The following is a 24,573-nucleotide window of genomic DNA, read 5'->3' as shown; positions in this document are numbered from 1 at the left end:
TCGGATTCTCCGCGAAGGGGAGGAGAAACAGGATGGGGACTGGATTGGTTGCGGTGTGACACAGAACTGGAACCTTCCTGAAAGTGGTTGGGGCAGGCAGTGACTGTTCGGCCGTCCAGTTTGTGTGGGACACCTCTTCAGCGCTGTCTTCCCTGCCTCTGCCTTTAGGACGAGTCTCAAACACCAACAAACCCAAGGCACGTACCCCTTCTCAGGTCTGCTGCTAAGGGGCGAGCGGAGGAGCGAGCCCCTCCCTCCGTCTGCTTCTAGTTTTTGTTTATTTCGAGTATTAATGGACGATTAAAAAATGACGGAATTGATCCCCTCCTAGCGAAGAGCATGCAACCACCTGCCGACTGACTGCCTCGAGCATCCCCGCACAACTGAGGACAACCGGATGTGGTAGGAGTTCAGAACCCCAAGGTGGAGCTTGGGGAAGCAGATCCACTGTAGAAGATGCGGGCCAAGTCTTGAGCTCTCTCAGCTCTTGCGGGCGGCGGACCACGCAGCTCTGCAACTTCCCTCTCCCGCTTGCAAGACGCCAGGGCACGCCCGGTGGTGGCGCTTCAAAGGTGGGAGGAGAAAATGCTGTGAACAAGACCGTACCAGATGCCCAGAAGGTTCTACTAGGCTTGGCAAGAACCTCCTGGAACACTAATACCCGGTTTCCTCCCAGCTTGGTGGTGGTTGTTCCCGGGGCTGCAAAGACTGAATTCCTACGTCGAAACTGCGGGAAGAAGGAAAAAAAAAAAAGAAACTTGAGACGTAATCCCTCCTGGTGCTCCCAAACCAGCTCTAAATTGATCTAAGCCCCAGACACCTTCTCCCTTGGAGGACCCATTGGGTTCTTGCGCTCATGAGCACCTCTGAGCCCTGGAGATGCTGAGAGCCGTGCTGGAGGAGGCAGGCACACCCTCAAGTTTGCCCTTCTAGAGTCTCGCCTTTGCCCAATACTTTGGATGCCTAGTGAGGGGTACACAATGCTCCTTCTTTCCCCATCTCTTTCCATCACACCGCTTCTGAGCCCACAATTACTCTAGGGTCTCTACATGCACCGCTTTTGCTCTCAGGGATGGTTTTTGACCAGGAAAAAAGAAAGGCACCTTTCTCAGAAACTCCCAGAGCCTGAGCGAGTCCATTTTAAGGATGAGTTGAAGTAGAAAAAGCAAACACAGATGCTATCTTTGCACGCAACATTCTATCACTAACAAGAGAAGATGTAACTACTGTTCTTTCCTTCATTGTACCATGAATTACCCTCTCTCTCTCTGGGGATCCAGCAGTTGGTGATTAAGGGCTTTTAAATATTGCTCTTGTTATGTATTTAACAAAATGCAATATGTCTATTGGTGGCATTGTTTAATTGGGGAATTAGGCAAGTAGGGAGAAGCTATGTAATCTAGTAACAAGGTGGTCTTTGGGAAGTTGACTTCAGTGCTGGTTGGCTTAACAAGTAGATAAGGTTTGAAAAGCAGAGAAAGGGAGCTGAGGCCTGGTGATAGAGTTTGTGAGAAATGAAAATGTAATACATCTGTGGTTTTTTGAGAAGGGGGAAGAACTTTTGAAAATAAGCTATCTCAGTTTTTTGCCACTGATACTTCAGCTTATGATTGCAAGTGCTTCATAATGAATAATATTTTCTAGAGTGGAATAATTGTAAATCCTGGTGATGAAATCTAAAGAAAACCTCTACTCATCTCATGATCAACAAGAAGTACTTTTATTTTCTTGGTTCAAGTGGTTTAAATACTTAGCTCTTTGCTTTCTTTCCTACGCAGAATTCTTTTCTTATAAAAGTTTCCATTAGGTGTCAGTCTGACTGAGCTAGTTTCTATCTAAATTTGAAAAGAAAAAAAAGTGTGTGTAGGGGGTGTAGTTTACCAGATTGATTCTTTTTATATATGAAGGAAAAATACCCAAAAGTTTATGAAATTTAATTTGCCATAGTTAGTTATTATTATTTTTATAAGACAACTTTTTTCACCTCAGAAAATAGATTTTTAAATTACGTGACGACTAGTCAGTTTTTGCTTTGCCCTGTCAGTGTCCATAGACAATATTAAAGAAGTGTAAAGCGATTGTGATTTTCATGCTAGATTCAAGTGGTACTAAGGAATCATAATAGATGGGTTGTTTTTCAGTTAATGTCCAAATAGTAGAAGGGTATTCATTCTTTTTATAAAATTGTTTTGCTTTATGCAGGTGATAGAATTTCTACCTGAGAATAGCATAATGAGACAGCTTGGATTATTCATTTGAGAGTAATAGTAAAGCTCAAGGAGGAAAAGGGAGAAAACTTATGAAAAATGCTTTGGTTATGTCAGGCTTGCCTAAATACTAATTTTTTATGAAATATGACTTATGGTTTATAGGTGGAAGATTTCAAGTTTCCCTTAGAAATTTATGTCTGTGAACTTTTAAATTTATACTGTAATGTTCATTAATAGATATAAGAAATATCTTGGTTGATGGCTTACTACTGAGTCTCTCAGGTAAGGATTTTGATGTAAATTATGTTTTGCAAAGAGCTTATTGATTTTATCTTTGTGTTTGTGCATATTTTTGTTATGATATTTTTGCTTGAATAGAATTGCAAGGGATGATGGTATCCAAGGTTAAAGATCCACTGAGGATTATGATAACTTCTATGTGAATACAGAAAAAAAAATTACTGGACTGATAACTGTGACTAAGTACACTTTTTAATAAATGATCTTATCCTGGATCTTTCCCCAAGTCTACTGTTATCCTTAAAATGGAATGGTTCTTGATGTCACAGCTGTGCTAATCTAGAACCAGAACAGAACTGTCAGTCAATGTCCAGGCAAAGGATGAACTAACATTTTGATAGATGGAAATACCATAACCATGTTATATTTTTCTTGTTACATTCTACATCAGTAATGGCAAATTTTCCAGTATAAAAATAGACAGGTTGTATAGGTTGAAATTATAAGTATATTGGGAGTATCTTGTGCTTTTATGTAAGACAGAGAAGGACCAAGGTCATAGAAAATAGTGTAAGACTCAGGCGATTATTCACCAACTTTTCAATACTGTACATTTTCAGCTATCACTATATCACAGAAATGGCAAAGTGATGTTCTTACAATTTCTGAGAGTCATCTGCATATTAAACTTACTATGTCAAAGACTGAATAGATTTTAAACAAACAATTTTATAGTACAATTTATTTTAAAGTGTTTTGAGAATTTTTTCCCTTGACACAGGTTAAATCATGACTTACAACTCTTCAATTTTGATCTACAAAACATTTTGCTTGAGTGTATATTGCAAACTCTTTAATAAGAAGATATAGTTCATCCAAAAAATATGCTAGCAAAGAGATAGGAAATTTTATTTCTTGAAATGTGCTTAATAGCTGGTGATTAGCTGAGTTTGTTGGATGCAGCATAGCAATAGAACTAGTATGTCTCTGGTATGTGACTACCTAAATCTCTTTTAGTTCTGAGTGCTGTTATATTCTGGTTAATAATAACAACAGCTATGTAAGACAATCTGATTTCCAAAATCAACAAAAAGTATTGTATTATATATACAATTGTGAAGACATGTTATTTGCTGTTTGTGAAAATACCCTTTGGAACTAAATAATAATTTACATTATTTAAAAATTTACACATGCCACATCTAAATGAACCCAAAGTTTAGATTAAGATTAAAGTATGAACTTAAAAACATTGAAAGGATTTTAAATAAGGCTTATGACATTATTTTATTAGCTTCTAGTCAATATCCAATCTCAATTTAATTTCAAACTAAACACACTTATATTGTTGTAATCTATTTACTTAGACTGTGTTCCTGGTTAAAATGTCATTTATATCAAAGCACACTTTTTTAAGTTGACAAATTATATTACAATAGTGGTATAATTGCATAACTTGAAAGTAGTGTCTATTTTTAAACTTGAAAAAAATATGAGTTCTTAAGAGATGGTGTTTCTAAAAATTCTTTTCTAACAACAATATAATAATTAGAAGGTTGATATTTCTTACAATATTTTAAAAATTTATATCTACTACACACATGAAAATTAATTTTTTGAGGTCTATTTTTATTTCCATGTGCAAGTGTAGCCAATCTCAAGAATTGGTTCAAACAAGTGCCAAGATAAACTAAAGTTACCAATAAAAGATAGTTTATAATTATTCCATTAATTTTTAAAATCCAAAAAGAATGAATTAATATCATACCTAATATTCTATCAGAAACATATATACAAAGAAAATTGTTTTTCCTTTATAATGGAAATATATTAAGATAGGACATAAATATTCTGGATTATTTTATGTATAACACAGGGAAATTAATAAAAGCCAGAAAATCTGACCTCGTGAATTACAGGCTCTGTTGAAATATCACTCACCACAGAGCTTACCTGACCCTCAGCTGTCTCATTTACAATAAGGTGGCTGGATTTAAATTCTCTGAAGGTCCTTCTCCCTGTTTAAGAGCTATTTATTTATTTATATTATATAGAGATATATTCCTATCCTGTAAAGATGGTATGCAAATTGAAACCAGCACTAAGGAAGTAAATTTCAAACACGAAATCTTTTGAAGGCGCCAATATATTTTGTCTTAACACGAAATTGTTCTTTAAGGTTTTTACTTAAATTTTCAAAACATGTAAACATCTCTGTCCCTTCTTCATCTTTGGTTTTAATGTGAAGTTTTAGTTGAAAGAAAATTCCCAAAGTATGACTAGCAGAGTCACCCTAATATTTTATTGTGGAAATGCATGTGTGTATGTGTCTCTGTATGTGTAATGTACATGGGGCAGCCCCAAACCAGGGATTGACTTCAAAAACACTTCAACCTAATCAGACCAAACCACAGCCAACTCTTTTCAAAGACACTGTAATATTGTAGTACATAAAGAATAAACCATGGGCCTTTAAAAAGTATATAGTCCATGTGTAAATGTTTGTGCTATTCAATTTAATTCCAGTTTTTAGAGGAGTTGGGGATTACTGTTTATGTAATATTCTGTTAAAAAAATAATATTTATCCAGGATATTTAATTCGAAAATGGCATAGAAATGGTGTAGCCTTTGAAAATAGCCTATCTAGTGTCTGGCACATGACAGGTGCTCAGAAATATTTGTCAACTTAGTGAAAAAAGTGATATCCTCTCAAGACACATGCTAATACAGAATGTTACATTTTTTTCCACAATTACTGTCCTTTAAAAAGCAGCTATTATATAAATAATTGTTGAGTTGCATTTATTTAAATTAAATCTAGTTTAATATCAATTCTAGTGGTCAAATTTGTTTACTTATTCTTTTCTATGGTTCTCAGATAGAACTCCTAAATAACTGAAAAATCTATGAGAATAATTCTTTTAAGCTGCATTCTTTCTGAAACTACAAGTAATTGTTCAATCTGGAATCATTTCATTCCATGTGGATTTTTGATGAAAAAATGCTACCTAGTGTATTTTATTTAATATTAAATGTGTAAATACTTGTAAAATCTCATAAATGTTTAAACAAATAATCAATGGAAGTGCATTTTATCCAGTGTAATGATTACTATGTAGATATATTTTCATAGCTAAGGAGCTGTGAAATTTGTTTCAGTTCTAACAAAGCATTTTAAATTATAAGCAAAATTAAATTATTAATTTTATTTGAAGTTGTAATGCTCCTGCATTTCCTAGGTATAGTAAATATAAGTTGACCTTAACCACACACAGGAAAAAAAAATACACCTATTCTCTAAAAGTTAAAATAATATGTTTTGGCGCTATCCTGATAATTTATATTATGTTTCACCCACAATTTAATAATGGATATGACCCAATATATCCACTTAAAACTCTAAGAGTAGTTTCAATAAAAATTCTTTAAAGCTTTCAAAACCAAATTATTTCAAACAGATTTCTGGTGTTAAAAGTATGAGTTTTGGAAGCTGTTTACTTGCACTTTGTGAAAATAACCCATTTTTTTCCTGTTGCTGGAGTGGTAGTCCAGAACAGCTTTGAGAATGTTTCAGACTACATATTAGGACAGAGGGAAAATATGAGGCTTTTTTTTTTAACCACAAAGATTTTTGTCATTTAAGCTTGTTATATTAAAACTCAGAGTTGATGTTTAATTTTTGAGATCATGTCACATTTAGATTCAATGATTTGTGCAGATAACAATTGGATTCCACAAGAGACAATGGACAAAGATAGCAAGCATCACTATTAGGGATGTAAAGTGTAAAAAGGATTCTCTGTTTTTTGATGACATGTTAAAAAACAATAATGAAATTATTGGTGACTATTTTACTGGTCGACCTGTTAACCAGTACCAATATACCTTGAAAAATATACCAATTTTAGGAAGGTTTAGTAGAGGTTTTCATCTGTATATGGTTCTAATTGTAATGGGAAATTGCCAGTATTTATTTTACAATGTATATCTATATAAAATGGATAGTAGGATTCTTTAGTAGAAATTCTTTCATATTATTCATAAGTTCTTACCTTTATTCAGTTAGAAAGTCTAACTCTGGTATAGAACTGTGGAGCGATTGAAATAAAATGTCAGGGCAAAATGGGCATGGCTTATATGTAGAAAAGAAAGGCATGAAATCTGGATGTTTTGCAAGTCAAAGGAAAGATCATCATTCAGAAAAGACAGGCTTTTGGAAAATTAAGCTTAAGGAGGATATGGCTTTAAAATGACAGTTTTATGCATTTTTCTTTTGTAAAAGATATATTCTATATTTGAAAATTGTGCTTTAGAAATAAAGTAGCCTTGAGAAATTGTGTTTGTAATATTTCCCAATATAAAATAGATACTTTTGTCTGAGAGTTTAAAATTTCCCTATTTACTGTGATTTGTTTAGATTTTAGAAAAGTCTATTTGTTAATTAACCTTGGTAAACACATAGAAAATTAACATACTTGTTCTTCTCTACTTTGGCCTTTGAATCCAAAAACACAGCATTTCCACTTGATCATTTGCTTTTTTTTTGATGGAATTATTTTCCAGTCTGTTTTCTATATCAATATGAAATTTCACGTGTTTTATATAAGCCCATACTAAATTAATATGATATTTATTTGTTTTGATGCTTTTCTATCTCAGACTCCATTTTTTGGTATATGGTTCAACTTCTCTGTTTTGTTTGTGAAATCTTCACAACACAAAAAAATCAAAGTAGTGTTGCCACGGACACTCGGATATTGATATTTGGAACCCATTTTCTATATCATCTTTCACTGTTTTCTTTCTGATATACCACCTTGAAATTTCAGTGTCAAAGTTTTATTTGCAGCTTTACTCTTCTTGATGTCTGACAATAGTCCTTATATTCTTCTTACTATTCAGTGATTCATCTAATTTAACCTTTTTCAAATTCAAATATTGTACAGATAGCTGGGAATGTAACAATGGATGCTAAAGGTCTATGTACTTATGCTTGTTTCAAAATCTAGGAAAATTTTATAAGCAAAATTAATATTAATGTGGAAAATAAATACAAAAATAATTAAAGGACTAGCTTAACCTTTTACCCGTTTCCAATATTTCAGTAAAACAGGAAAGTTTTAATATCAATGAAATCAACCCAATTGAATAAGTTTCCATTGGAATAGCATATATTTATCATGTAATATATATACAATGGAACATTAAAAATGAGATTAGTGATATACAACCAATGATGTCTACACTATTAAATCACATTTTAACAGAGAAATTATCATTTTATTTTTGTTTTTAATTCAGTTATAAGTATCCAAAGCTATCTTGCTGAATAAAGGAAGACAGGTTAGCTCTCAATTAGAGAAGAGTCCAAATAAAATTCTCAATTTTACTAAACCCTTGTGCATTTCTGTTGTGCTTTTTATGCAAATTGCCTGGTGGACAGCCACTGACACATCTGGATTGCCAGTAATACTAACCACTCAGGAGACCCAGAGGTGATTTCTCATTTTGTGGTAACCAAACTTATCGATCAAAGAAACATTCTTCTTTTACTTGAAAGACTACTATTCCCAAATCAGACCTCTAATACAGCAGGGAGAGTTCACTAAAAAACTGCAACTGTCATTGTTTTAAAATGAAAATGATACCATTTTGACCATTTTGTTCCCATCACTTTACCTTTTTTAATTTGTAATTTATATAAAATGTACATACAGTTATACTTTATAAGTCTAAACCATCATTGTAAATAAATATGTCCTTTATTTTCCTCAATTATTAAAAACAAAATGTAGAGAAAATTCTAAGAGGGATTTAGAAGGAGAGGGGAAGGAGAGAGAGAGAGAGAGAGAGATTACCATCTGATCTATTTTTGGTGCTCAGTTGAAGGTAACAGTGGCAAAACTGACTCTGAGAACCATGCCTAAAATAATCATTTTGTCCAAGGAACAATGTTTTATGAATTCACACAATTTGATCAAGAACAGAAGGATTTAAAATTTGTAAAGGATAGATTTTAATCCTCAAATCAGCTAATTAAGCTTCTTCTGTACAACATACAGTTTTAAGTTAACAGTAATTAATATAGCCAGCTTGGAACCTCAGGAAGCTAAAGCCAGCAAGTGCTCTTTGGTTCACTCGAGAGGATGCGGTTTGATTGCTGGCGCCAGTAAACAGGTTGGGAATTGTCAACATTGTAATTAGCAGCAAGTTTCTGGATTCTCAGCCTGCCAGACTAGTGGGCTGATGCTTGGAGCAGTTGCCCCAGGGGGGAGAGGGAAAAACAAAGGAAGGGAATTTGAGCAACCTTGCAATGCTCTGCCAGCATATGCCACTGGACCAATGTTTTTCTTGGCAAAGGTCTATTTTAAGACATCTAGCAGTGGTTTCCACAAAATATGAAACTCACCATAGCAACCAAAATGGCAAGCGTCTCTAGGAACCTTTCCTTGATTGGATATCAGGTCAAACTGTGTTCAGTGCTCCATTTCCTTATGTACAGTATGCTCTCTATTCTGCACATTGTGATTTTAACACTATGATTAAAAGGGTTAAAATTTGTTTTGGCAGCAGTCCTAAAATACTCTGCTGAAAAACGGCAAAGAATAAGGTTATGCAAACCTTATTAACCCTTCATGTAGTACAAATAGAAAGGAAATGTCAACTTTAATACCATCAAGAATGCAATCTTCAGTACTTACACGTTGATTTGTATGTAGTTTTCTTAATTTAAAGCCATGTGATCCTTGTGAAGAAGGTTGTCATGGATTTAAAACCCAAACAATATTTGCAGGTCTTCCAACACTAAGGGATAATTCATAAAGTTTTTGGAAATTTGTAGCCCAACTGATTCGCTTTTGGAGCCTACTCAATAAAAGTTCGTATATGTGTAAGTGTGTGTGTGTGTTTGCATGTATGTCTGTGTAATATTTCACTGGTCTTATAGTGGAATATGATCTGAAATAAATAACACATACACTCTGAGTAGTTACAGGAAAAACACTAAATCTACCTACCTTGTAGCAAAAGCACAACAAACAAACTGTTTGGCTTTTTCCTTAAAGCAGCTCTTCAGCAAATTAATTTTAACTTCCAGTCCAAAAAGGTCAAGGTGGTTCAGTATTGCTAAAATGCACATATTAATTTCTTCCAAATAAATGCTTGGAATCACATCAGGGATATTTTTACTGTCACTCTCTAACACTGCCGAATAGGAGAAGACTTTAGAGATAAACAAGGATGCAGAGAGACAAAATAACTTTCTTTACTGTAAAAAAAAAAAAAGTCTTCAAATGGATCGATGTGCTATATTAAGCAATTGCCATGTGACAATTTCTGCAGGTGGATTATCAAAAATTCCCCAGAAATGGCTGTGTAGATCTGGCACCCAGGTGTCTGGTGTTGCATTTAGCAGACTCTTTTGTAGAGAGGATTACTCATATTTGTTGGAGAGACTACAGTTCTCTAATCCTCCTTCACAACAGAATCCGTGTTGGAGTGAACCAGCAACACGATTCTTATCCACTCTCCTCTACACTCTGAGGAATTCTCCACAATTATTTATTATTTTCAGCGGAATTAGATGCCTACAGGTGGTCCCATAATGTGCCTCCAGGCATACAACCTGCTGTAAATTTTTAGGTTACATTAACTCAGCAGTATGGTGTCTTCTAACAACACTTCATTCAGTTTTTGAGGAAAGGAAGAAGGAAGCAGAAAGGCCATCTTGTCTTTTAAGCACCACTACAGTTCATTCTTGACCTGTTCTTTCGCTCAATTTGGTGAAAAATATTTGGTGGGAGCTTTGTTAACTGGTGTGTCCGCATAGGCTGTGCCTCCTCATGGAGTCATCTGAGAGGGTCCCAGACAACAACTTCAGGGACTGGTGTATTGGGTGTCTGTTAAAAACAGATGCAGACCAGTAAGACTTTTCCTTTCATTTTTCTTTTCTTTATCTTTTCAATATTTTATTTATTTTCTAAAGATTTATTTATTTATTTATATAAGCATTGGGTACAGTCAGAAGTGCAGGAGGGTGAGAGGATTCACCACAGACAGAGCAGGGAACAGAACAGGCAGAGTGATGAAATACACTGCTGAGGGGAGCAGCGGGCGCGGCAGGAGAGGTCTGCACACCATGTGGGACCCTTGCCGGGGCCTGGGGATTGAATTAGAGCTGCAGAGGCTGCGGGCAGCTTCGCAGCCCAGCGCTCAATCACTGTACCACCAAGGGAGGCCCTCTTCAATATTTTAAAGCCATTTATTGACTTCTGTTATTAAAGTGTTTAGTCTTTACTTTTTAAATTTTTTTTCAATTGTTTTAGAAAAAATTAGTTCATCTTCATCGAGACATTTGAGTTTATATCGTGTCATTGCAATGTCTCCCTTGCAACACATTATGTACGCCGCCCCCCCCCACCCTGGGGCTTTTAGATTACGAATCAGTGAGAGAAGGAGGGACTTTTTGAGTAACTTTCATTGGATTTCATACTTATTCTTTATTATAATGATGAAGTTGTCACTGAATGTATGTAGTATTTTCTTCTGTACATTTTATGGGACAATTTTCAGAATTGATAAAAAATAAAGCTAATGTCTGAGTTAATGTACCTTTGGAGTAGAGAGTAGATTAACATTTTAGGGACAATACACAGGTCTGTTTAAGCCCCAGACGTCCTAGTTCTAGTTTATCAAGCTACTTCTTACTTCCTAAACAGAACAGAATCTGACTCCCAACATTCTAATCTACTAAACCAATAACTTATACTACATCTAACAATGATGGTGTGCTTATTTTAAATATATTTTACACATAAAAAAGTCAAGTGTACATTATTATAAACAAGAAAATGTTTCTTTTAATGTGAAAACACATTTCTATTGCAATGCCTATAGCGTAGACCTGGGCAAAATTGGTAACCTGAGGCTAATATGACACTTAACAAGTTATTACCTTAATGCAAGAATATTTAATCCATCTCACCTTTCATTTTTTTTTTTTTAGCAACTGAACAATATGGTGAGAGCTCGCTGCTTGTATATTCAAAAGTGTTAAGACGTCTTTCAGAATGAGTCAGTAAATACCTATTATACCTACCTAATTAATAAAGTATGTATTCAATTCTGGCAACATTTACTAAGCATCTACTATATTCCTGGCATTCAGCTAAATCCTGGGGTGATTAAAATTTTTACACAATATAGACATCTCACAGTACAGGCTGTTTTGAGCTCAGTAGGGGATTCAAAATATAAAGCAACATCTTCCTTCCAAAGAGTTTATTTCTGGGTTATGGTTAATGTATCAAATATTAACTTATATAAATGCAATTTTTGCTTCAAGTCATTATGATTATCTCTAGTCATCAGAAAACACCCATCATAGATATAACAGTAATAAATATGTTTTCTAGGAATAGATTTACTCCTTTTTTTTCCTCTTAGAGTACAGATAGTCTTTCAGAATTGAAGAGACCAAGGAAGAATCTGATAGGAAAAGGATAAAGTACATGTTTTTTCACCTCAAAGCAATAGCTATTCTACTACCATTTTAAGTTATTATAACACCATTTATTATTACACATCATTATTTTAAGAAAAATAGTTAATGGTTTTCAGAAAATTTATTTGAGTAACTGTAAAATGATAGTGAATACATATAATTCCCAAATCCATTAACATTAGGTTCCAGAATCAATAAATGTCTTATTAAGCCACATCACTCTGGATTGTAAGACCAAAAATAGTACTTTGATCCATAAATGTTGGCTTTTGTATTTAACACAAAAATAATTGCAAATCATCTTTGATTTAATGTTAAGTAACCAACTAACAATGTAACTATGGCTTTTGTAAGTCTAAGGTCTTATTTTTATTGATAAGACAGTACTTGCTAACGTCAAAGTGTAAATTTAATCACATACATTATAGGATAACAGAAAATATAATAAAAGATTAATGATATTTCTTAGTAAAACTAAAACTTTTATGAATTTGCAAAATGAAATGATATTGGCTTGAGTATCGAAAAGTTACCTAGTGGATAATATATATAACATTAAAAAGTAAACTATGGAAAATTTTATTTTATAGCCTTACTGCATGTTTTGTAATCTTATAATTTTATACCCTTAATGCATGAATGTTTTCTTAAAATATTATCTTTTATATCAGCTTCACTATTAGATAAAATAATAGAATTTTCCATCTCTAAACTATGCCTTCTGATAAACATAGCACTGTAAGTCAATTTATGATATGATATTATTTCTTTTTCATGGCAGAGATGAGCAATACTGTCTAGACTTAAAGTTAAGAGAGAGACTCCATGGTGGAACAATTTATGCCCACCCAATCTAGCTGGAATGATTGACAAGAGATATGTAAGAAATCCAAAATAATTATTTGTGGGGGGGAGTCCTTTATTTTGACAGAAATTTAAGATTAAACACTTCAGATTAACCAGAAAAGAAAAATGAAATTGTTTTGTTAGGCCTGTATTTTGATGGATTCAATTGTTAAGTCAAATAGATACTTATTTAGAGGTTAGTACTTCAAATCACAAACAAAATAATTTTGACTGTAAAAAAGATTGCAAAGTAAGTACAAAGTAGCTTATATTTGATGGAGAAGCTTTTATAAGGGAGAAAAGACACTTGAAATTCAAGAAATGTCAAAAAGACTTACTTTTCTTTTGCACTTTTACTAAACGTTTCACTTTATTTTTATTTTATTTCTTACATTGTGTAGTGAATTCATAGGTGATCAATCATATTATGGTTGATAAATGCCAGCAGTGAACTAGAAGAAAAAGAAATCATGAAAGTGGACATTCATATGAAAAATAATTAAATACCTAGAAATAAATATCACCAAGGGGATGAAAGAACTTGAAAAAAAATTATAAAGGAAGTTATTTAAGAAAACTCATTAACATCACACACAAGACCTATTCCAGTCTCTTTCAAATGAGTTACATAGTTTTTTTGGTTTCCACATCTTTTGTGACTTATTGTGAGTCTCTTGCTGATAAGCTCACGATGAGTTTATGCTTAATATAAATTGTATGTTGATAGCTAGAAAAATTATCAGATGTAAGCTTATTAATTATCAACAATAAAAATTAATGGTTTGACATCTCACACTAAAATGCTCAAAGTATTGTGAAAAATTGATTTAGTTACATCTTAACCATGCTTTTTGCAGATTGCTGCCTTAAGCTACTAATCTGCCTATAAAAGCGGATCATGAAGAGAATTTTTTAAAAGTTTTTAAAAAATATTTATTTATTTATGCATATAAGAACAGGGGTACAGGCCAGAGGTATGGGGGGTGAGAGGACTCTCCAGAGACAGAGTAGGGAACAGAACAGGCAGATTGACTGAAATATACTGTTGAGGGGAGCAGCGGGCAAGACAGGAGAGGTCTGCTGGGCCATGTGGGTAACTCCCTGACCAGGGCTTGAGCTTGTGCTGCAGTGGCTGCAGATAACTTCATAGGTTGTGTCTTAACCTCTTGTGCCATCAGGGAGGCTCCTTGAAGGGAATTTTTAAATAATAACTCACTAAAAATGCATTATTTTATAATTTTTGAACTCTTAAGTTTTTTATTTTAATTTTTAAAGATGTATTTAATTATACATACAAGAGCTGGGTACAGGTGAGAGGTACAGGAGGTGAGAGGATTACCAGACACAGAGTGGGGAGCAGAACAGGCAGACTGACTGAAATACACTGCTGACAGGAGCAGTGTGCAAGATAGGAAATGTCTGCTGTGCCTTGTGGGTCAGCAACCTGGGAGACTGGGAATCGAACTCCTGCTGCAGAGGCTGAGGATAGCTTCACAGTGCTGTGCTTAACCCCTTGCACCACCAGGGAGGCCCTCTAAGTAATTTAAGTTTTAAAGTTTGTAGTAAATAAAATTTCATATTTAATTTATGTGTTAAATTACTATTAAAAAATGCTTGCTGGGTTACATTAGGAACTATCACTTAGATTTTTACTTATAATAGGAAATGACTCAATTATAATTACATTATAACTATACACTGATAAAGCAATTATTAAGACTAACTTTAAAATATTAATAATATTTAGATACTGATTTCTGGCATAGGAGTTCACAGCTTCTTGAATCCTGAATCACTTTTCCTCTAATACTTAAAAAAATCTATGAATACAATCAAAAATATTTCAATAGCTAAATTAATGGCTACACATCAAAGCTAAGTCATAAAAAGGACCATCACATGATAACCTTTATTTTATATATCAAAACATAGCCAATTATCAGGTGATACCATACTTTAGCTTAATGCTGAAATAATTATAAAATTTAAAGTTATCATTTAGATCCTTTTAAAATTAGAATGTTTTTCCTAAAAGCAACTTTAGGTCAAATTTGATATTTTGTTCTGATTTATTAAGGTTTATCCAAGTTCATTACAGTTTCCTTACTTTTTTAAAAAATATTTTTAACTGAGGTAATATTGGGGTACCCGCATCACCAACTCCCCCATATTCCACCACCATAGACCATTGTGCTTCCTTCCCTCTTTATTCTTCCTCCTTCCCTACCCCTTCCCCACTTTGGTGCTTCAGTTCTGTAGTCAGCTCTCAAGGGTTAGTTTTTCGGCTGTCTTTAATCTATTAATTTATTTTCTTTATATTCCACATATTAGTGATACCATCCGGTATTTATCTTTCTCATTCTGATTCATTTCCCTTGACATTGTCCTTTCAAGTTCCATCAATGAGTTTGTTTATTTTTTTTAAACATTTATTTATTTATATGTACAAGACCTGGGGTTTGGGCAAGAGGTGTGGGGAATGAGAGGATTTGCCAGAGACAGGTGGGGAACAGAACAGGCAGATCTACTAAAATACACTGCCAAGGGGAGCAGGGGGTGAGGCAGGAGAGGTCTGTTGTGCCATGTGGGTTGGCTCTGTGGCCAGAGATAGAACTCAGGTCGCTGTGGCTGGAGATAGCTTGATAGTGCTGTGTTTTTAGCCCCTGCGCCTCCAAGGAGGCCCCTGTTTCTTTAATCTTTAAAAAGAAATCCCACATATTGCTCAGGCATGTCCTATATATTAGTTAACTTTTTTAGATATATTAAAAATGTAAAATATTTCAAATAAACTTACTTGGTAATTATATTGGTTTATTTGGGGGAAAAAAAGGGTCTATTGTGTCAAGGAAGTCACTACTTACTTTCAAACAAGAGACTAAAATCCAGTTTGACTTAACAGATTCTGAAATGGTTTCCCAAAATAATATTTGGTAATGGTGATAATTGTTTTCATTAACTTTACGTGTTGTTTATCTATGGAGAAAAGTACTTTTGGTAAAAATCTGCTTATAGAAAATTGTTTTAGAAGAATTAGCTTCATTTCTGTATTTTTCCATATTTTGGTGGGGAGGATTTTATGTGCATTTTTCTGTTTACTAATATAGAACTACACTAATTAAAATAATAAAGTTTATATTTAGAAAAGGCATTTTCTTTTTTTATTATATATATTTTTTACATCATTTTTCATTTTTGCACAATGTATGCATTTTCATCTTGGTTATAGTCCCGATACAATTCCCACCCCCCTTGTTTTGATCCTACTCAAAGTACAACACCCATTTATGATTAAGGCCCTTGAAATTCTCAGGATACAAGGAACATACCTCAACATCATAAAGGACATCTATGGCATTTTCTTTTTTTTTTAAATTTTGCTATGCACTTAATTTGTTATGTGACTAGAGCCCTCAAGCTGTATTTAACTAGTGCCCTAAGGCTGTATTTGGGAAATAAAAACATTAATCTTTAATATTTAAGTTGCTTTAGTAACATATTTTTCAGAATTATTTACATGTCATAAGAATTATATATTCATGTCTGTCTATCTGATTGAATTGATTTGTGAGGATTATTATGTTTCTAATCTGTTTTTACTATAGTTTATATGATTTTCCCCGGGGTAGCTAATTTTAACAACAACAACAACAAAAAAAGTCAATATAAATTTCTTGGCACAGCAAATTTAAAATTGTATCTACAAATAGAGGTAGATAGGAGTACTCCTAGGTAGTGTTTAATATGGTCTCATTTTCTCTAAATTTCATGCTCACTTATCACCTTCATCTCTTTTTGCAAGTGGCCACTTTGTCATGTTTTAACTGTAGGAGGATGAAAAACTCTAAAAGTGCCCACCATCAGCATAAAGTGAGGCATTTTGAGTTCCACTGTGCAAAATGAAAGTATAATATTCACTGCAAAGCAGACTTAGAGTTCTATTATCCTGTCATTTATACTTAAAGGCACTTCGATTTCAGGACTAGGTTAAACAAAGGAAATTTGGAATGTCTGTGTCTTTAAAATTTTGCAAAATTGGGATCTTAGCACTTGAAGACCACTGACTGTCTTTAGCCATGGTCCAGACAATACATGGATGGAGGATAATTCGTAATATAATAACTGTAAGTGTTGAGATATCTGAGCATAATAAAGGAAGTTGATTTTGTGATTTCACATACATCACAGTCAGCAAGGGAATGAGTTAGCGCACTGCAACTGATTTCCCATTTCTGGAAAACTGTGTAATTCTGTTTCTGGCCCTGAATTTAGGATTTCCTATTTAAATCAAAACTAGGCTTATGCTGTCCTAAAAGGTCAGGAACAAAATAGGTTGTGATTATGGGAGCAGTGGCAATGTGCTCACTCCTAAATCCTACAGTACTCCTGGGTGTTGATTTGATCTATACAGAACCTCACAGGGTAGAATATCTCCACTCAATCCTCAGGCCTGATGAATTCTAGATTTATGTAGAGAAAGAAAGACTTTATCTTTGAATTGATGATAGAATTGTTTTCAGAGTTTAGTGCTGGAAGAGATGTAAGTGGTCATTTGCTACAATCCCTCTTATTTTAAAGATGAGAAACTGAGATTTAGAGATATAACAATTTCCACTCTTTAATACAATGGTGTTTTCTCCAGTAAAAGTCCTGCTCCTAATAATAACTCCAGAGTCACAGATCACAACCACTTCAGCAGGTTTGATATACTAAATATTTATCAACATCATCACTATTATTATATTATAAACATATTTCTTCTTCACATACATGTTATCCTAATGTTTTCATTTTTTATTCAATCACTAAACAATCTTATGAAACCTATTTAATTTATAAGCTATTTAAATGCATTTATTTGAATAAAATATTGTTCAAACATAACATGATAAACAAACATTGTATTCGTTTCTCCTTTATGAAATACAGAGACTGGAAGGACAACTCTGTGTCCAGTTATTACTGCTAATATTTATGTTAACCTTAAAAATAGCTGATTTTCACATTCAGCACATTTTCTCATTGGCATTCACTTGATAGCACAATCTCCTCCTTTTCTGTGTAAATCTGATGAAGAAGTCGCTCCTGCTGTCATTTTGCACACAAAACTCCCATTCCATTTAGACAACATCGTAGTTACACAAGGACCTCAGGGCTGAACATTGAAAGTACCTAACCATTACTGAATATTGAATCATTTCTCTCCACATAAAATTGCAAAAATGGTCTCAGAGTCAATTTCCAGGCTACCTTGGCTGAGTAGGACTAATTACTTCTAAACTAAGTGCAGTCACGATTTGCCAAAGTGATGCTAGATTCTTCCTCTGTCAACTGAGCTCTGCCCACCCAGTGATTTTTTCTTACTGTAGAATGTTGTAAGATTACTCATGCTTGTAGTAGTAATGGTTAACTATAAAAATAATGCTAATTACAAATCATCATAATATTAATAGGTACACTTTATTTGAATGCCTACCATGTGGCAGGCATTGTATACAGTTCTCTTACCTTTTTTATTTACTTCTGAAAACAATCTTATGTGTCAGATATTTTATTGGTATTTTAAAAATAAGAAAACTGAGTTTCACAGGGATTGTCAGTACCTAAAGTCACACAGCTGATAAGTGCAAGAACCTAAGACTGTATTAAAACCTTTGTTTGGTTCTTGCCACTACTCTGACATTCATTAGCCTTCTTAAAACAACCAGTGAATCTGAGCGATGCCAGAAATGAACATCAGCCTGGGAACTGCTAAATTCGGGTTCTATTCCGCTTTCTGCCACTAGCTGTAATGTCACCTTAACCAGCATGTAGCATCTTATTTCTTTCAGCTGCAGAATCAGGTGATAGAAGTAGCTTTAGTCTTATGTGACATTATGTAATCCCAGAGAAATTTGTTATTTTTTGTTTTGAGAAGGAAAAGAGAAAAATGTTATTCATGGTAATAATGCCATTGGACAATATTTCTCTAGTATTTTGCAGATTCTCATCTGACTTCGTGGCTTCAACCACAGAACAAAGCCCTTGTTGATATAAAAAGAAGTCCATATTCTGATCAGATCATTGAAACAGATAAAAATACGAAATTGACTTTCCATGGATCAGGCTGTTACAAAGTTTTAATTTAGTATTCTACCTTTATTATGCTTCATATGTAAAAAAAAAATAAATGGATGATGGGGATATAGTACAAGCATCAAGGATATTTACAGTATGTGTGATAAAGCATGAAAATCTATCTCCTTCAGAAAGCATAATATTGTATATATTCATATGAAACAACTTAGACTGTATCAAGAGCACTATACTTAAATACATTTACATATTATTCATGTAAATATATTGACAATAATAGGAGCTCAAGCTGTGGTATTGTAACAGATAAGTGAATGACCCTTTACAATAGAATATAAATTAATTATAGAACACAAGCAATGTTAAGACACACACACACACACACACACACACACATATATATATACTCTTGGAAATCTGTGTTTTTGAAATGTTAAAGTTCCTCATGTATTTCTCATAGCTATGCATCTATATCACATACACAGTTTCTCAAACATATTGTATTTTTCTTAGAACATCAAACACCATTATGTCCTATGTCAATTTCGTAATATTTTGAAAGAACAAAATATGGTATAGCAAGCTGACATATTTTCCTTCGTTGAAATATTCTTTTGTGTGTAAACTCTTTACAGATTTTTCTCACCATTTTCTCTTTTTCTAAAGTTGATAAAAATGTAAATGATACGATGTGAAAAGAATTATTTCTTTCAGCAGTTATTATTGCTCTCATATTACTATTGTATCAATAATGATAAAAATCCCAAGTTTTTATATGAAAAGTAATAATAAATAGTTCCACATAATTTTAAGCACATATTAAGTATATATTCTTGAAACATATGATTCTTTCAAACACAAAAAATACATCACTTAAGATGATTTGGGATTGGTAGGAATTTTAGCCCCAAAGATGTATAGTTTAGTTTGATTTCATTCACTATGTGTTCAACATTTATTTATTGAACCCCTAATATATGGCAGGTACTATGCAAAACACTGGGTGTATATTGCTTATAAATACAGAAAACTCACCTGATTTTCAGCATGAGAAGATGGACTGATAAACAATTAAACCTGTAATGATGAAAAATAATTTCAAATTAAGAAAATTTCCATAGAGAAAATAATACCTTGAGGAGATAGCGATTCACTGGGGAAACCAGTTAGATAAGGCGGAATAAGGGTCATTTTGAGATCCTGAAAGACAGCAACAAAACCAGTGCCTAATGGAGAGTATTCTAAGCCAAGATAATACCAAGTACAGAGACTCTGAGACATATCAGAATATTTTAGGAGTGTATTATCTGCTTTATCCTTCAGTTTCACTAATTATCATGATTCTTAGGAACACCAACTTTCTGAACAATGTTGTGCTGAAGAGATAGGCATTTTTGAAAAGTTGTAGTAATTTGGGCAAATAAAGAAATTACTCCTTTGAAACTGCTTTATGATTGGGGGTGGATTAAGTACTTAATATTTAAAATATTCTTTACTGATATTATTTATTTGGACACTGATCTCTCAGATCTATGACCACTTTATGGATTTTCTGTTATAATAATCTGGGAAAATTCTATGTGTTTTTATATACAAAATTTCATTGTGATAATTTCTAGTCCTTTAAGTGGTAAATTTAAGGAAATTTATTTCCTCTTATTCATAATCAGTGCATTTGATTTCCAAAATATATACCATATTTGGGGAAGATAGAACATAACAAAAAATTCTCAAAGACATCTAAATATATTTTCATGTGAATCATCCTTTCAGAAAAAAAAAAAAAAAGGACTACCTCAAAGTGTAACTGAAGTGTCCTGCCATCTCTATTGATTATACTTGGGTGCTAGTTAGAAAGTATTTTATCTTGCTTTGAAATATTTATATCATACCACCAAAAATTTAATTAAATAATATTTTATAGATCTATTACAGATTGTATTTATGAAAGTGAATTTGAATAAATTTTCATTAAAATTATTGATTTATAAAATGATATACTATTGGTATATGAAAATGATATAACATCTATGTGACACCAAAAAAAATAATGAAAAGTAAGAAAAATTTTAATTAATTTGGTTTGTGTGTATAACATAAGGACTTGCCTTTTCTTATGACATCTGAAGTTATTTAGGTCCAATTGTTCTCAAATGACTGGTACAAAGTGACAAGAGTTCAATATGAAGTTGAATCACTTCACTAGCTTTGTATTTCTCTACTAGATATAATATACCAGATTTAAAATAAACTAAGACTAGTATGTTTTATGAAACTTGAGGCTAGTATTTGAAGCAGGTACTGAAGCATGGTTACCTGGGATATGCAGCCTGGGGACTTTAACAACAAGCTTTTGCTCAGATCCTGGTATACAACTTAGTCCCTGATATCAATCTTAGACCATATACCTCCATGAGGCAGGATGGACCTGGAGGGTCCCGTGACTACTGACCCTTCACTCATCCTTGGTATGCAACTATATGATTTACCTCTCAGTATGCAGCCAAGGCATATTTGACCATGTATAGCTGCCAATGCAAACCCACCTGGAACCTTGTAGAAACTGACTGTGTATATAAGCCCCTGACTTCCTACAGACTGGGCTCAGCCTTGGAATATAAATCCGCTGAGTTAGCACCGATGCATTAAACCTGCTTCTTGTTAGCCCTGGTGTCCAGGTTTCCTTTGTGCCATATAACAGTACCATTGAGTCTTTAGATTATTTCTAAATCTCATTTAAATGCTATTATAAAACATAGAAATCATTTAAATGTCATGTTTCAATCAATCAATTTTGAAATAAATTAACAGATTAATAGGGAGTTAACACATTTCTTGTGAGATAAAAGTAACAGAATCCAAATGCACTTTGAAGAAGGTAAATTGTAGAGCATTCTATTTTGTAAAAGTTAGAGGTATCAAGAATCTCAGTAAACTCATAAAATAAGATATGTGATAATAATCTAACCTGGAGGCTGCAGCTTGAAAGTCAAAGTTAACTTATGGTCCTATTCTAAAGGCTATATAAAATAAAGTTTTATTCAAAGACTGAATAGATACAAGGTAAAAATCATGAACATCTTTTCCATTTTAACATAGTATTAAGAAAGACGGGGGGCCTCCCCGGTGGCGCAGCGGTTGAGCACTGGGTTGTGAAGCTGCCCACAGCCTCTGCAGCACCGGTTCGATCCCCAGCTGCTCCCCGGCCACCAGAGGAGGATCCCACATGGCGTGCAGACCTCTCCTGCCGCCCGCTGCTCCCCTCAGCAGTGTACTTCGGTCCTTCTGCCTGCTCTGCTCCCTGCTCTGGCTCTGGTGAATTCTCTCACCCTCCCGCACTTCTGACTGTACCCTGTGCTTGTATAAATAAATAAATAAATATTTGGGAAAAATAAATAAATAAGTAAATAAGTAAATGAAATAAATAAGTAAATGAAAGATTATACCTTAAAAAAAAAGAAAGACAGGATAATAAATTCAGAAACATTTTGCACATTTATTATACAGATGTGGCAAATTTAAAAGTATGTTCCAATTTCACGTATGGTTTGCTTGTTGAGATTTTTTTAAGATTTATTTATTTAGCATTACAAGAACTGGTGTACAGGCCACAGGTGTGGGAGGGAGAGGATCCACCAGAGACAGAGCAGGGAACAGAACAGGCAGATAGATAGACCTAGGTACACTGCTGAGGGGAGCAGCTGGCAAGGCAGGAGAAGTCTGCTGCGCCATGTGGGTAGCTCCCAAGCCAGGGATCAAACTCACATTTCAAAAGCTGTGCACAGCTTCACAGCACTGCGCTCAACCCCTTGTGCCATCAGGGAGGCCCTCCTTGTTGAGGATTTAAGCCATGTAGAAATATCTCCACTTATACAACAAATGTTGTCACTGAATGTGCTTCAGCAAATCTTATGTGAAAGATAAACTCATAAAGCAGCTGTTTATGTGCCATTCATCAAGAGGACATAAAGATGCAGTCTACCTGGCTGAGTTAGGGAGTTTCTATGCTTTTTTATTTCCTTATGAATACTTTACTTTTCCCATTATATTTTACCGTAATTATTGGTTCATCTACCTTCTTCTTCCTCATTAAGAGTTCCCTGAGTACACAGTGGTCCTTTCAATATTATCTCTCTCTCTTTCTCTTTTTTTTTTCCCGAATCCCTGGTAGGCACTGAAATGAAAGGATAAATGAAGGAGTGAGAAAAATGGAAAATGTAACCAAGAAAATATCAAGATCAACTAAGCATGAAACAGGAGTTGGTTAGAGGAACACAAACTTTTTAAGTACTCCCTGCCCCCCCCCCTTTACATAACCAAGGAGAGTGTAGAATGATACTTTAAGAAATGATACTTCTTTGGTGCTTCAAAACTCATTAAAGAGTTGGTAGTGTGATATTTTGATTTCTAGCAAATATATGTAATTGGTCATGCAGATGACCAAAATATGTTTTTCATACTTATCTGATCTTTACCCATAGTTCCTGTCTCACAGCACCCTTTGGAATTTCTGAAGTGTTGAGGATGTTAAAGAGTGTCTTGTTATGTTAATGAGGTTAACTTTTGGAGAATGCCTAAGGCTGGGGGCTGGTTGTCAAGGAAACCAACAGGAACAGAGGGTGGAACTTTGAGTCCCATTCCCTGATTTCCCCAGAGGGGAGAGGAACTGAGTTCACTTCCAGTGGCCAATGAGTTAATTGTGCTATGTAATGAAACCTCCATAAAAGCCCAGTAGGAAAGGTCTTCAGAGAACTTCTAGAGGATTCACACATGAATATTTGTGGGAGAAGGACACCTTGAGAGAGTGCAAAGAAGCTCCTTGCCATCTCCCCATATCTTGTCCTACCCTCCCCCTCCATTTGGCTATTTGAATTCTTTTTAAAAATGATCTAGTTGTTACAGGGCAGGGAGAGGGGCAGTCCAGACCCCACAAACCTGCCTGCTCTAAATAAGTTCTGCCATCCACCACATCAACACAAAACATATGAGACTTTAATGAAAAATAACTTTAATACAATTAGGAAACAACAGGAAAGGCAAAGAATATAGTTTCTAAATCAAACACCCAAAGTTACCCATCCCTTCATGGGTAAAAGTACACCCAAACGGGATTAGCCCAGAGCAAGGCCCCAAAGCCTGCCACAAGTTTAAAGTACCTTCCAGAGTGGACCCACAAAAAAGGATCAGAAACATCCAGACAAGTCTGGAAGGAAAAGAGCAAAATCAAAATCAAGACAAAAACCACCATTGTCACCTCCCCAGAGGTCTGTATCAACCAGCCCACGACCAAAAGGCAAGCACAGTTTCTTCATGTGTCTCTCAGCTCCATGTGCCTCCTCCAGGTCTCCTTCTGGCTCTCCATGCTGCTTTCTTCCTTCCTCAGTCTCCTCTGCAGCTTCTTCTCTGCTCAGCTCCACCTTCCTTTTGGGTGGGGCAGGAAACCTGGAACCTCTCCCTTTCCTGGGGACCACCCTGTTACATAGTGAGTAAACAGGTTTCCTATATTCTGTGTGCCATTCTAACAAATTAATGGAACCTGAGGAGGATTTATCATATCTCTGACTTACAACAAGTTGGTTAGACGCAAAAATAATGATTTGGGTTTGCCTGAGACTTGCCACCAGCATCTGAAATCTTGGCAAAACCTCCTTTTACCTGTGGAATCTGATGCTGCATATGGTTTGATGGTATGAGAATTGTGT

The 24,573-nt window shown here is 34.4% G+C and overlaps 1 long non-coding RNA gene across 2 annotated transcripts; it reads right to left on the bottom strand.

The window, feature by feature from the left end:
* LOC119235852 (uncharacterized) lies at nucleotides 1-23,459 on the bottom strand. Of its 2 annotated transcripts, none has more exons than XR_005122924.2 (6): nucleotides 23,332-23,459; nucleotides 22,947-23,045; nucleotides 19,907-19,948; nucleotides 13,138-13,251; nucleotides 9,468-10,349; nucleotides 1-727 (listed from the first exon to the last, which is right to left on the bottom strand). It is a non-coding gene; the product is annotated as an uncharacterized LOC119235852 (long non-coding RNA). The 2 variants fall into 2 exon arrangements; XR_008550187.1 differs by having other exon boundaries at nucleotides 23,347-23,459.
* Nucleotides 23,460-24,573: the final 1,114 nt, after the last annotated feature.

This window comes from Talpa occidentalis, unplaced genomic scaffold, assembly GCF_014898055.3.
Source record: "Talpa occidentalis isolate TD23 unplaced genomic scaffold, MPIMG_talOcc4v2.1 talOcc4.9, whole genome shotgun sequence".
Taxonomy (NCBI): Eukaryota; Metazoa; Chordata; class Mammalia; order Eulipotyphla; family Talpidae; genus Talpa; species Talpa occidentalis.
The sequence above is the reverse complement of the archived record's forward strand: the minus strand, read 5'-3'. Positions and strand labels throughout refer to the sequence as shown.